Consider the following 14,656-nt stretch of genomic DNA (forward strand, 5'->3'; position numbering starts at 1 on the left):
TGTTCTAGAAAAGGTTGATGAGTGTGTGGTTGTGCTTGAAGTTGTGGTAGAAATCTACGAAGGTGTTTTGGATATCTGGCAAGAGGATGAAAATATCATAGATTGATACTGGGTATAGAACTGAACAAATGCACCGCAAAAGCAGAAATTTTCCCTCAAGGTGGCCCATAAAGATGTATGCTGGGGAGCAGTCCTAGTATGCTGTGGTTGTTTCTGTGGTTTGGATGTTGCTGTGGTTTGGTTTTTTGAATGAAAAACTGAAGTAGAATGGGGGTAAGATACCGTGAAATACATTCTCATTTCTCCAAAGGTTTCATAGCTGAACATTGAACGTTAAGTGTGGGATTTTCAAAACCACTCAGCGTTGGCCTAACACTTTTACTAGAGAAGTCAACGAAAGATCCACCATTAATTTTAATGAGTGGAGTTAAGCCAAGTCTGCATGCTTTGAGAATCCCATCCCAAAAGTTCAACAGTACTGCCAATTGTGGCCAGTTTTCCTGCTGCGGACCAAATGAGAAGAAAAGTGAATTTTGCTTAACCATTTGAAAATGCCATTTAAAAAAAATTAAGCATACTGCTAATGTAAAGGAGATTGAAAACTATGGAAGCCAAGGCCCTGATCTTTTCTACTGAGCAAGTGTAGGATGACCTGTGACAAATCTGTCCCCTACACTGTCCCTCTGCTTCTACTGTGTTTTTCATTGAACTGCAGAACCATCTGTAAATATAGGTGAGTGCTATTAGATTCCCAAGAGCTTCCACCTGGTTTCATTATATAGGCAGGCTATGAAATCATCAAAGGACAGTGAAATACATCTTGACTGGAAAATCCAACTCATGGTTTTTTTTTTTTCTTTTCCTTTTTTCCTTTGCAGTGCACTGTAGTTGTTTAGTGAAGTGTCCAATTTGCATCTCCTTATTTCATTACCCAATTATTTGTACACTCATCTGAATTTAGAGATTCAGGCTGATGATTGTCAACTTACTGTGTTGGTATCATTAGAGAAATGTTGTAAATAATGCTCAGTTGCTATAATACAGACAAAGATTTGTAAGGCAAAATGCCACTTATTTGGCTAATGAGCAGTTTCATAAATTATCTAATTTATTTTTTTTATTTTTTTTGCAATGTTGCCTGTTTACTGGGAAATTATTTTCTCTCTGGTATCTTTTTTTAATTATTTGCTCTTTTAGAAAAGCCTATTTGGTGCTCAAAACAAAGATTTGTTTTTAAAAAACCCTACAATAGTTGCATGTTTTAAGAGAAATATTTTAATTAATTCTCTTGTTTTAATTTTAAACTTTTCCCAAGTACCCAAACATTTTAATGCTCTCTTGTTGTATAAGATTACTTATGCTTGTGGATGAGAGAGTAAAATGGAATAAGTAGTTCATTGTGAAAAAATAAACAGTGTAAATATTAAAATTAAATTAGTTTTTCAAAAAAATGTCTATTGGGTTTAATGATCTCTGGCATTTTGTGGCAGTGTTCTTAGAGCTGGTCTGCAAGTTTTAAAAATAGATTATGTGGGTTTTTTTAAGAAAAGGATTTCAGCTTCTTTTTTATCGGTTTCTTGTTCGTTACTTCAGACTCCAAACATCTGAGTGCCATGAACTCTAAGTGTCACACAGAAATATCCATAGTGGGCTATGCTCTTTGTCTCTCTCAGGTTCATCAGCTTTATTTTATACGGTTGGTTTGCATGTTATATTTCCTTGTCATCTGTTACTGGGAGAAAGCTTTTACAAACCAATGGATCTTGTGAAAAGGGTTGGAGGTGGGTTTGACTGGACTTGATCAGTCATTCCACCACAGTCTAACTGACTAATGATGAGAGCTTCATTCTGGGAGCTATCGGTTGTGTTGCCCTGGAAGAGTGCAGCTATTTCAGTGGTTTATGAGTGGAGGAGTGACCTTCGATGTAGCTGGTTACTTACAAACTGAAGACCTTAAGTATCAAGACTAGTTTGTGAGGAACTGGCACTGGAAGTGAACAGAGGGCCAGTATGGGGGTTAGTAGCACAACTAGCATGCTTTCTTGGTTGTTTTCCCCACCTCGCTTGTGGATGTCTATATTGTGCACAAGCTGAGTACCTGTACTGCCTCCATCTTTACTGTAAGATACGAAAAGTTATAACAGTTTATTGTGAATCACTCTGAGCTTTACTGTCACAAGGGAGGTGGAAAAAAATCCCACTGTTGCTCTAGAAGTCTTCTGGACTAATGATGCATCTAGTAGGACTGAGCTTTTGGGCCACAGCACCTTGAAGAATTGAAAATATTTGTCTTTGTTGGAAGAGATGTCAACATCTTGGCTAGCTCATGAGAACAAGTACGCAATTTTCATGTTGGTCTTGTCTTGGGTTCCATTTGAGGCAATTGCCCTCATCTAAGTGCTCATCTCAAGCAGCCATTGTGACAGATGAGATTCGTTGCGACTAATATGTTATGGGATGAACATTATTAAGGCTGAAGAGAGTCTACTATCTCACATCCTTTCCAAATGCATACATATGTAGATATTGAAGTGGAGAGAGGGATCAGAGCTGTGAAACCCTGAACTGAACAGAAAAGCTCTTGGGGAGGAAGAGCAGACTGCCTTCACAGTTCTCATGGACCTATTTTAGACAGATTGACCGAAGTCTTTATAAAACCTCTGGCAGGATCTGTGGGATGTTGGAGTTTGTATGCCACCAGGTGTGCTGGGCCTTGAAGATCATAATGCTGGTTTCAGGAGCAATGCTCTTCTGAATCCCATTTTATTTCTTTGCCTGGCTTGGTGTGTTTGTTGTTAGTTAACCTTGCATTCATCAGCCAGTGCTTGAGCTTCTTGTTGTCAGGTTATGTTGTGTGGTTAGCGGTGAATGCAAGGTTGTTGTCAGGAAATGTCAAATCAAACTAATTTTGTGAATATGTTCCAGATTCAAATTAGAGGTGAAACATCTGTTTAATGTGCTAACTTGAGCTCCAAGCCAACTTCAGCATTCCAAATGCGCAGACTAAGGGATGAAGTGTTATTAAGAACTGATATATACAGTACTTTCACCCAGGTACAGCATTATTAATGTACATACTATTAAAGTCAATCCTAATTTTTTTTAAATCTGAATTTTGCATTACATTGGAAGTGCTAAGCAAGGTCAGTGCTCAGAGCAGGAAGCAGCACAATTTCTGGAAACAGGAATAATTGCTCTAAAGCTGTCTTCACTGTCACCAGGAATTCCTAGGGAAAACAAGTCTGACAACACGTGCATGGATATTCAGTTCCTCAAAAGCGTTTTTTGTTGTTATTGCTTATAGTGAAGCTGACACACATCCAATGCATCAGTAAATTAGACTCAGAGGACTAAAAGGTTGTATCAATACCTGCCCTGTAACTCTGGGCATCTTTGTGCTGTGCAGCCTTGGTTCAGACCCCTAGCAGCAGCAGCATCACAGAGTAGTAACCTTACCCCAGCTTCCACCAGCCTTGGGTACTCCTTGCAAGTTGACCAACTCACCTTACCCCTGCCCTGAATTTCCCTCCAACTCTCTGCCCTCTTGTGGCACATTCACAGAAGTTGCGTTTGCCGCTCCTGTGGGGTTTGACAAATGGTTGTATTTCAAGGATAGGAAGGTGTTGGTTTATATTAAAACAAGACTGTCATAGGCTTAAGTGATACCAAGTAGGAGGAATAATGGTAGAAAGGATTACAAGCAAACAAAAATGAATGTTTCGAAGAATAAAACTTGATTTAACAAACCAGACTCTTTCTCAAGATTTTGTCACCAAGTTTCTGTACCAGCATGGCTGACCATACTCTCTTGCCAGGAGCCTTCACAGATCTCGAAGTTCCTTTGTCTCTTCAGGTGAAGGACGCCAAAGTTGACTTTTTTTCCCCCTGCTATCCTCCCAAAGTTCATTGACCCTGTTTCAGAGGCAAGAAGCCCTCGCGGAGACTCAGCTTGCTGTATCCACGAAGGAGCTGACATCATGTTAATTTTTGCAATCTTCTTCTCCATTAATGATTGTTAAGAAGCTATCTCTTCCACTTGCTAGTTGACGGCTTTGTTTTCCTTTTAAGTGAATGTACTTCCATTGTCTGTGCCTGACTGCCAGCAAATACATATTCCTTTGTCTAAGGCAAATGGTCGTGTGTTCGTGCATTACTTGCCAAACTTATATTAAGAACATAAGAAGTTATAACTTTTTACACCCGCCCCCCATACATACATCAGTTGAGAATATTATTGATCAGTGAGTTGTTAAGTTTTTAAATTACACATTACATGCTACCGTTTGGGTCTGTCTCAGGGCAGCAGTGTGTTAATACATCAGATATGACAAGTTGCTGACAGAGCAGAGAACCTGGAGTTGCCTTTTGTGTCAGATCTTCTCTTACCCAAGATATTTTCCACTTTCTTCCCACAACTGACTGCGTAGAATAGTAGAGCTTAGGGATCACTGAAACTTCATGGGAAACCCTTTTTCTGAGGAGAGAAATTCATTTGTTGTTGGCAATAATGATCCTGGAAGTATTTTCTTGATTGTATTTTCTTATGAATGGGGATAGGTCAACAACCGAGCATTTGGATTTAACCCTTGCTACACATTCAGGCCTTTGGCTACAAACCTAATTAGGATTTCCATTTCCTTCCTTTCCTTGAAGTAAATAGGAGCTGAAGGGTGGACAATAGTGTGCAGTCCAAGTGGTCTATCACATTTCTTCTTAAAGACACACACTCTTCATATTTATGATTTGATACACGTGACCTTTGGAATGAGATCCTGATCCTTCAAACACTTAACGTGTGCTTCACTTTAAATGTACTTGTATGTCCAGTGAGGTCAATGGAGTTACTCGGATCCTTAAACTTTAGTGTCTGCAGGATTGGGACTTAGATACAGCTCCTGTCTAAGGCTGTGTTTCTCAACCAGTGGTACGTGTACCCTTGGGGGTACGCTGAGGTCTTCCGGGGGTGTATCAACTCATCGGGATATTTGCCTAGTTTTACAACAGACTACATAAAAACACTAGCAAAGTCAGTACAATCTAAAGTTCATTCAGACAATGACTTGTTTCTACTGCTTCATATGCCTTCCACTGAAATGTATTTACAATATTTCTATTCCAGTTCATTTATTTGATAATAAGACAGCAGAAAGTCAGCAAGTTTTCAAGAGTCGTCTTATGAGACATTTTTGCATGTTTCTGTAAGTAAGTAGTTTTTAAGTGAGGTGTAACTTGGTGGCGTGCAAAACAAATCTGGTGCCTGAAAAGGGTGCAGTAATCTGGAAAGGTTGAATGACGCTTGTTTCAAGACCTCAAATTACTTTAGGACCATATTTCTCTACCGGTGGTATGTGTACTTTGCTCCTGTGCGGCGAGGTAAAAAGATGAGCCACTTTGGAGCAGCTGTGTGGTAACCTCTTGTTTCAGCAGCTCCCAAGGCTGACAGCACACAAAGGCTATGTCTACACTAGAGCGATCTGTCGACAGAAGTTAGTGTCAGAAGATGTCTTCCAACAAAACTTCTGTCAACAAATTGTGGCCAGCCTGGAAAGCATATAGTAAAAGCAATCTGCTCTGAGGACAGAGAGCGGCCGGACTGCCTGGCTGCTCTCTCTACAAAACGGCCAACTGGAAGCACACCAGACAGGGCTGTCCGGTGTCCCAGGAGACCTGTTTGTCTACAGAAGGGTCTCCCTGGAACATCCATACTAGCTTTCTGTCAATGGATCTCTGTCGACAGAGGCATTCTGCTTCAGAGGGGAACAGCAGAATGCTGTCAATGAAAGTGCCGTGTTCTGCCGATTTCCTGTCAACAGAACGCCTTGGTAATGTGGATGCTCTGTGGGTTTTGTTGACAAAAGGCCAGTTTTATCAACAAAACCCTTTAGTGTAGGCGTAGCCCTAGGGGAAAAAACAACTCCTATGTTAACAAACATCGCACAGACTAAGTGATTGCTTCACTGACAGTTTTTCTGTTTAAAACTGAATTGATGTGTTGCTCTCTTCTCCTTGGACTGTCCAAATTCCTTATTGAGGCTCAACTTTAAAATATCCTCTTACATGAAATGGAAGTGTTACCATCCTGCTACCTGGACAGTTTCCCAGTTTTATTCATCTGAGGTTGCTGTTTAGCTGGTTTTTAGTTATACTGAATTTGATGGTGAATTTGGATCCTAATGCTATTAGCACCAGACGTGCATTTCCTTTATAGGACAGGAAGAGACGCTTTGGTAGGAATAATTGCTGCAAGGAATAGTGGAAACTGGATGAAAGAGCCCATCACTAAGGTTAGCTCACTAGTGATTACTAGCACTGGTGGTACTGGAACAGATTTCAGAGAAGGAACCGAGAAACAAAAGTACGTAATTCATGTGAGTCATGAGTTGGCTGAAGTACTAATAGTAACGCAGAGAATGATCAGGAAGAACTAGTTTGCATACAAGAAAGGACTAGCCTCAGAAGCAAATGCTTATCGAACACTTACATTCATAATAGTGTGTCATGAGATTCAAGATAACACAGAAAAAACAATTGCCTCTAGACAATTGGCCAAGATAGGGGATCAGGATTTTGTTGTGGTTTTAACATGCACTAGTATTTTGTTTAATCTTAATTAAACTCCATGGCTTTTGTTGTTGATTTCAGTAGGTTTTTGAAGTTGGCCCTTTGTGTTTCTGTACAAACCTAAAATTTGTAGCATCATATACAACTAAGTTACATCAATAGCTGTCCTTTTTATGGACTAATCTCCAGTGAAAATGTAGAAAAATTAATCTTCCCTACATATTTTTTGTCTTTTTTTTTCAACTGAAGCTGCAAAATGCACAGTATCACATCCACTTTGCATGGAATTTTGCATGCTCATAAGTGTACTAAGAACTTGGGGATGAGGCTCTGTCTGTATTGAGTAACCTTTATGGGCTTGATCCAAAACCTATGCAAGTCCATGGAAGGACTCACTGACTTGAGTGGGCTTTGGACCGGGCCTTCTGTTTGAGAAGTTGGCTTTCTTCCCCAGTTTAGGGCTTCCAGTCTCGTCACCAGTGAAATCAACAGCATAATTTATATCACCATTACTGAAAGCAGAAATGTGTGTGAACTTTTGAATACCAGATTTGGACCTGGTTTTTGCTTCTATTCCATTTTTAAGTAAATGGCAGACATTACACTGATTTCAGTGGGAGAAGGCTTTAGCTCCTACTGAGTCTTAACTGTGTCTATTTTTAACAGCTCTTTTTTCTTGCTTGGCCCCTGAATTCGTTTGGCTCCAATACCATACGGAAGATTTGTTTCCTGTTCATTAATTAGTGGGTACTGAAGATAACTAGGGAAACCTTTTTCAAGAAGTCTTTTAAAGAGCAGGCTGAATTTGATGATTAAAAAAAATCGTGGAAAACTGAATCGATACCTGCGTGTCTGTTGTTTTTGGCTAATATTTCCCTCCCCCCATAGTGTTTTCTTGTGATGAAATGCAGTGCAGAACAGTCAAAATGGTGCCTGTACTTCCATTGCTGTGCAAGATTTAGGCAGATAAAAAACATTCCAGTCCTGCTGCTGCTTAAAAAAATAACACTGCATAGCTAGCTATATTGTCACAGTTGTCAATTGTAATGCTGCTAGGATAGCATGTTAGGTAGTACAAATCCCCAAGGTTTGAGTGATTTATTTTTAACATTTCCAGTGGGAGTGTGTGAACCAAGCTGTTCTCTATGATTCCTCCTGTTCTGGTAGGGCTGTAGGTCTGAAGCAGTGGGTCTGTCCCACAAAAATTCATCACCTAATACATTATTTTGTTAGTCTTTAAAATGCTACAGGACTGGTTTTTTTGGTTTTATAAGCATGGTATGTAATCATGGAAATAGTAATATTTTGACCAAGTTCTATAGACCCTGTATCTAGGCAAGTGACTGTACATAAGAGGTAGATGGAATGGTACAGAAGAGCTTTACAACTGGTTTTTAGTCTGGTCTCACAAAGGATAAATGAACGAGGTCTGTTTCTTCATTAGCACAAGCTCCTAGATCTCAGTTATGCAGGGATTGATTTTTCCGTGTGCATAACCTATGACTGACTTGTTGACTAGTTCTCGACAATTTCCCAGCAAAATGTGGCACAATTCAAGAAGTGGAAATATAACTACTGAAATATTTTAACTCACGGCAGCGTGATTATCAAGTTTTTTATTAACCAGATGATAACCATCTGTATTAGTTTTTGATACTCTGAGATTAAATGTATTTTTATACTGAAAATATGATAAAGTTTTGCAAATGTTGTCAGTAAAGATTTGGAGTAAATGGCTGGTGAAATATCAGTAGAGCTCTGTACCTCTGTGTCATTTTCAGGATAGGAATACAGTCCTCCTACAAATAACATTGTTAGTGCATATGTGTAAGGACACATGAATATGCTCCACCTGCAATAATACTTAATGTACCTTTGCATGTTGCTTTGTGTGCTCAGTACTATGAAATATTAGCCTCTAAAAGACCTAGTTCTATAGTCATGCTGTAGAACAAGCTCTCTGTTAGGAGTCGTGGGCTGGAGTGTGATATCCCTAGAGATCGATGTAAGTCTGGATGGAACCCGTTAAAATCAAAGGAATGTCAGATGACAATCAGGGCCTATAGGCAGTATGTGTTTAGGACCAGAATAATTCTTCATATTGTGTAACTCTAAGGAAGCGAAATGGTACACATTAGTATACTGTAGGGGCAAAATAAAAAATACCCCATTGCATTAGTGGAATTATATGTATGGCTTCCTGGTTGTACTGATACGAGCAAGCTGAATGAAGAATAAATCATTGTTTCATAAGTCAAAATCTATGAAGACTTATAAAGACAGATTAGCAAAAGTTCCCTTTTTCTTCTATTTTTGTATTTGAAGCTGTTCTGTTAAATAGAGAAAGATGAGGGTCTTCTGACTGTCTCTAGAGGAGGTGGGGTTAGTGGGAACAGGAGTGGATGTAGGTTTCTGTGTCTAAGTGAGGCTTTAATGATATTGAGAATTTTAAGAAGAAACTTACATACCACCAAAGTGGAAATAGCTATTAATTAATCAAAAGTTTCCCTCCCTGTGAACATTTTTGTTCCAGAATTCTAGTTCTGTGTCATTTGCAGAAATAAAATGTGCTGATGTGAAATTAAAGTATTTTAGTCACTACAGGAAGAGAGGGCAGGAAGTGAAACCCTCAAGATGGGTCGTGTTTTACAAAAAAGTTTCTCTGCCTAGCTGCTTTGTGTTTGTGTTTGTCTCCAAGACACAGCCCACCCACCACAATGGTTTCTATTGCTCTGTCCTGATGCTGACCATTTTATCTTTTTTTGACTTCTGAGCTAAACACTCTTCTGCTGACTTCTGGTTCAGAGAGTAAGTGAAAAGCTTTGTTGAAAGTTTCTCACTCTTTAGACAGGAAGTGGTTGGGTCCCTCTTGAAGACAGAGGGCCAAGTGTAAGTTGGCACCATTTATGTCAAAACAACTGGTCTGATTTATACCATCCAAGGGTCAGATTGTAAGGTTATATATAGTTTGCTTTCTGTTTGTCTGCATCGCCTTGTATTTACATATGGGCATAACACTGCCAGAGTTACTTCTGCCTATAAAATTGTCAGTATTTGCGTTAATCTTGGTTTCATTCTAGGAGGCCCATTTCATATATAGTTGTCTGTACTCTGGATTGTTTTCTGGGATGGGATTGGAGGTGAGTAGGATATGCAGTTTCAGTGGTAGCACCAATAGCCCTCATTAGGCTCTGTGCACTCAATATACTCTTCCCTGTCAAGAAGCCAATACTGTAGTCCTGGTTTATTTGTATTTTCATAATTTGTGATTCATCTCCTTAGAGAATTTTACTTCGTGGTCTCCACTTCATTCAGAAATTATATCCCTAGATTCTGTGGACTCTTCTTGGTATGATGCATTTCTTACATCTATGTCCTTCCTATATGTATGAAAAAATGATTGCCATCTATAATGCTGATGTGCTGATGATGATATTGACGGAGAGACTGAGATTGCAGATAGAGTAATGTCTCCTGGATGAGCAAGAAGGATTCAGCAAAGACAGAAGTAACATATAGCAGATATTGGCACTAAGATTGATAGCGGGTAAAGCTCGAAGAAAGAACAAGAACATCTACAATTGCTTCATTGATTTTCACAAGGAATTTGACAGTATAGATCAGAAAGTGATTTGGGCGGTGTTGGAGTTGTATGGAATGGATAGCAGACTGATATGCTTGTTGAAGGATATTAATGACAATGTAGAGGCAGCAGTGAGAACGTGTGGAGAGTTGGGCAGTTGGTTTAGAGTGAGTAGAGGTACGAGCAAAGGAGATCTGATATCACCGAATGTCTTCATGCAGCTAGAGAGAGCGATGGACAAGATCAAGAAAGAGTTAGAAGGGATATTGGTGCATGGGATGAGAATCAACAACTTGAGGTTCACAGATGATATAGTTATCATTGAAGAAGATGAAGAGAAGCCAGCGAGAACAGTGCTGATGCTGAATGAGGAAGGGAAGTGATACAGACTGATTATGAACATCACTAAAACAAAAACAATGATATTTGGAGATAAGGAACTAGGAAGGAAGACCAGTGTAGACAGAATTGAACTAGAGAGCATAGAGAAGTTCACATATCTGGGGAGCAACATAGTGTATGATCTAGACTGTAAGAAGGAAATAGTGACTAAATAGCAAAAGCAAGAACGAGTTTGAAGGCGATGGATAGCATTTGGAAAAGCAAAGCAATTAGCTAGGAGTGAAGCTGAGTGTCTTGATGGAAGGAAGGTGGAAGGAAATAGTGAGTGAGGCATTGGACACCAATGGGCACTGAGCCCATGGTTGATGATGATAATAATGCAAAATATTTAAATAGACAATGAAGCACAATGCTGGAAACATGCCATAAGAATAACTTTTTTTTTTTTTTCTAAATCAAATGTGCCTGTTTATTGGGTGCTGTCATTGTATTCTAGTGCTATATGGCAGACACCATTTAAAGACATTTTGTGTCCCAAGGAACTTGGAGAGTTTCAAAAGCACCTAAGGACTAAGGAAGTCAGAAGGACTTGGTCTCTCTAAACCCACAGGTGCTTTTGGAAATCTTCCATTTATAATCCTAAAGATACTGTATAAGTTACCCCTGCACATAACAAAGCACAATTTGTTAATTCTTCATGTATTTTGGGGATGTGATCTCCAGACAGATAGTAAAATGAGACAGAAATTAGAGCAAATGGTCAGTTTAAAGTAGATAGTCCAAAGAAGAGACACCTGACAATTTGAATCAAACTTTTTTTGTTCTCTTCCTTTTTAGAACTGTCCTAAAATTTAAAAAGTTGAGAGTTATTTTCAGTGACTTGGCTCCTAAGTTTGACACAATGTGGGTCTGTAACAGATTTTCCTGGTGGAAGAATTGCAGGATTCCAGGAATTGCAGGAAATAACCTCTGTTTCACCTGGCACTAGCCATCCCTAGGGCAAAAGATTGTCTATTTAAAGAAAACTTGAAAGCAGCCAAGATCTGGAGCCAAACTGAAAGCCGGGAATAGATTAGCAATCAGAGAAGAGATTATTATATTTGTACTGTTCACAGTTGCCCTGCAAAAATGTGTGAGCACAAATATTAGGCTTCATTTTGTATTCTTTGAACGTTGCAGAATCAGAGAAGCAGCATGAAGGATTAAATGCATTAATTTTTTTTGTATTAAAATGTCAGATGTCTGACTGCTTTTACTTTCTACCTTGTGTTTTACATTATGATTTTTTTGGTTCTCTTTTTTTTTTTTATAAATAATTTGCTGTAGAGTGTCCACATCGGAGTGATATGTAATATATTTTGGAACTTAATGGGCAAGTAAAAATGGAGGAAGCAAAGATTTGTTTGTGTCAGTACAGAGTAAGAGCAGCACAGAGCAGTTAGCTTTCTGTGATGAGTAGGGCTGGGAATCCACCCCACCCAGGGTGTTTTGTAGTTATGCTGATTAACTTTTTCTTTCCCTCACAGGACTTTGGTCTGGATGGCACTTCCAAATGCAATCACTCTTCTGCCTCTCTCGGGGCTCAGCACAGTAGCATGTCCCATCACAATGAGTACACACGTTTTGCGCAGGGACATTTTGGGGAGGGGAAAATCACTGAGAGAGGTGATTCTTGCTGTTGCAGTGTAGAACAAGACAGTCGGAAAGATCTTAACTGTTATACCATTAGTCTTCATTTTTTTTTGAAAGGCAGTTTATTAAGAAGTGAAATAATGACTAACACAGATGCAGCGTGAATGAACAAGTCCTGTATTTGTTGCAGACTCCCAGCACCTGTTGACTTAAGGCATCCCCTATCCCAGCCCAAGGGTGTCATGTAGAACTTGATTTTATAAATATTTTGAAATGCCTTTTCAGGTTGTAAGGGGAGAGTCCTGATTTTTCCAGTAATTTTGATATCAGTCCTATGGTCAGTAGGCTGTGATGTTGCAATCTTTGGTCCTTTTTTAAGGTGTGATATCTGTAACGAGACATAAGAATAGATTATTATTATTATTAATTTTGCCCTCAAAATATAGTGAGAGAAATATTTTCCAGATCAACCTTCCTCTTCACAAATCCTTTTGTTCTCATTTTCCTTCATTCTACCCCACCTTCCCTCCTTATATCTGCTGTATCCATTCAGGGCACACACACCCCCCGCCACCGCCCTATCCTCCCATACCTTGGCATCTTCTCCAATTAGTCTTTCTTACAGGAACACAGTCAATTTAAAAATTACACCCGTCAGAATATTTTTACCTGCTTCTATTTCAAGTAAGAACTCACATGTCAGTGTTTCTTCCGTCCTTTTTCAAAGATAATCTTCCTGTTCCTGTAGCTTGTCAGCATTTCGTGTACAGTCAGTTAGATCCCTGTCCTACAAAGATGTAAGCTCTCTCTCTGGTTGTGTCTACATACCAAGATAAAATTGATTTTAAGTCATTTAACCGGATTTTTCCAAGTGCCTGTCCTCACTGTAAATTCCATTAGCTTGATTTATGGAGCACTAAAATCGACATAATTTCAAAATCCCAAAATTGTAGTAACCTGATGAGTGTAGCATTCAGTTCGAATTTAAAATTCCGAATGAAGGGTAGTGAGGATGCGCCATGTCTTTAAATTGAATTCGTTATCCTCTCCACTGCTCTCAGGTGTGGAAGAATTAGGCGACAGGAAGACCTTTACAATTTGGCACCTGGAAGCCTGTGGCTGTAGGGTCACGAGAGGCTGAAAAATCTTTTTTGTTTTCCTTTGCTAGTAGCGCAGCTGTGGGATATGTGGTTCTGTGTATACCCTTGGTAGCTGCCTTTTCTTCTGCGCTGCCTGGCGCCGGTGACTGGCCCCCCTGTACTTTTTTGTCAGGTAGGCTGTGGGTAGGGGTCGTACTTTTCTGGTAGGAGCCATTTACATGTTGTCCTGACCCCCACATCCCCTCCCTGCCCTCCCCACGGAGGTGCCAAACAGTCTGGAACTTCCCTGCACCCAACTGCGTCATGTGGCTTGACCCCTAACCAATAAAAGGACGTGCTGCTCAAGATGCCAGGCAGCCTGCAGGTGGGGAGGGTCATGATTTGCAGGGGCTGGCTATAGCCAGGAGTCTTTTAGCAACCCCAGGGAAGTCTCCTTCAGCGGTTATGGTTTTCGGGACTGGCTGTAGCCAGGGGTCTTTTAGCTGCCCCGAGCCATTGATGTTTCAATGAAGGCAATGTATTAGCTGTACAGTTACCACAGTTGTCGAAGTAAGGCTTGCAGCAGGGAATATTCTTGTCCTAAGGGTCTTCTTTTCCAGGTGCAAACCTGGCTGTAGTCTGGGGTCTTTTAGCCTGATGAATCATTTGAATTTCAGTGTAGCCACCATGTCTACTTAAACATAAGGGTCTTCTTTGATAAGAGGCCTAAATCCAGATTCAAGTTCCTTAAAGGGCCTCCCTCGGAGGTCGCAATTTTCAGGCCTGTCAAAAGTCTACTGTCTTTTACCTCCCCAGACCATTACTGATGATTCATTCGAGTTTCAATGTAGCACACGTTTACTTAAACACTTAACATGGCAGAGGAAAGAGGAGAATGAAATGTGGGAAGATGTTGTCATAGACCCACATCTACTTGTGGGCCCAGAATACAACGGGGCTCAGGAGACTGTGGGGTAGGTTCCCACGATACACTGCTGCAAGACTCAATTTAAGCTACTTGTGTGTGGTGGCAGTAAGTCGATTTTATGGAGAGCTTGTGGGAAGGTGAAGATGCTCAGAATCAAATGGATAATACCTAGCATTAACAAGTCGATTTTAATAAAATCGATTTTATCTCGTAGTGTAGACACAGCCTCTGTGTTCATGAGCAGTCTACTTGTAGTCACTTTGCATTACAAATGTGCTTAACTCTTAACAGGAAAAGGGGGCCTTAGTAATTTCCCCCTTTTGGCTTTTGTGATTGTAAAGCTGCAAACACTGGCACAGAATCTGTGGTCTGATATCTGAAACAATGTTTTTAAATTACCTAGATTTCAAGTTTTATTGTTCCTGTCAAGTTTAGTTGACTGCTCAGATACTGTAATGCTGTGGGCCTAATGCAACCCTAGATAAAGAGTGAAGTAGTCAACATTCTGGTTAGATGTCAGGGATGTTGTCT

The 14,656-nt window shown here is 39.9% G+C and overlaps 1 protein-coding gene across 4 annotated transcripts in view; it reads left to right on the forward strand.

The window, feature by feature from the left end:
* ANKRD44 (ankyrin repeat domain 44) overlaps positions 1 to 14,656 on the forward strand; it is a 209,311-nt gene that overhangs the window by 73,023 nt on the left and 121,632 nt on the right. The gene's annotated exons all lie outside the window — the stretch shown is intronic.

The sequence above is a fragment of the Carettochelys insculpta genome, chromosome 8 (genome assembly GCF_033958435.1).
Source record: "Carettochelys insculpta isolate YL-2023 chromosome 8, ASM3395843v1, whole genome shotgun sequence".
Lineage (NCBI taxonomy): Eukaryota > Metazoa > Chordata > Testudines > Carettochelyidae > Carettochelys > Carettochelys insculpta.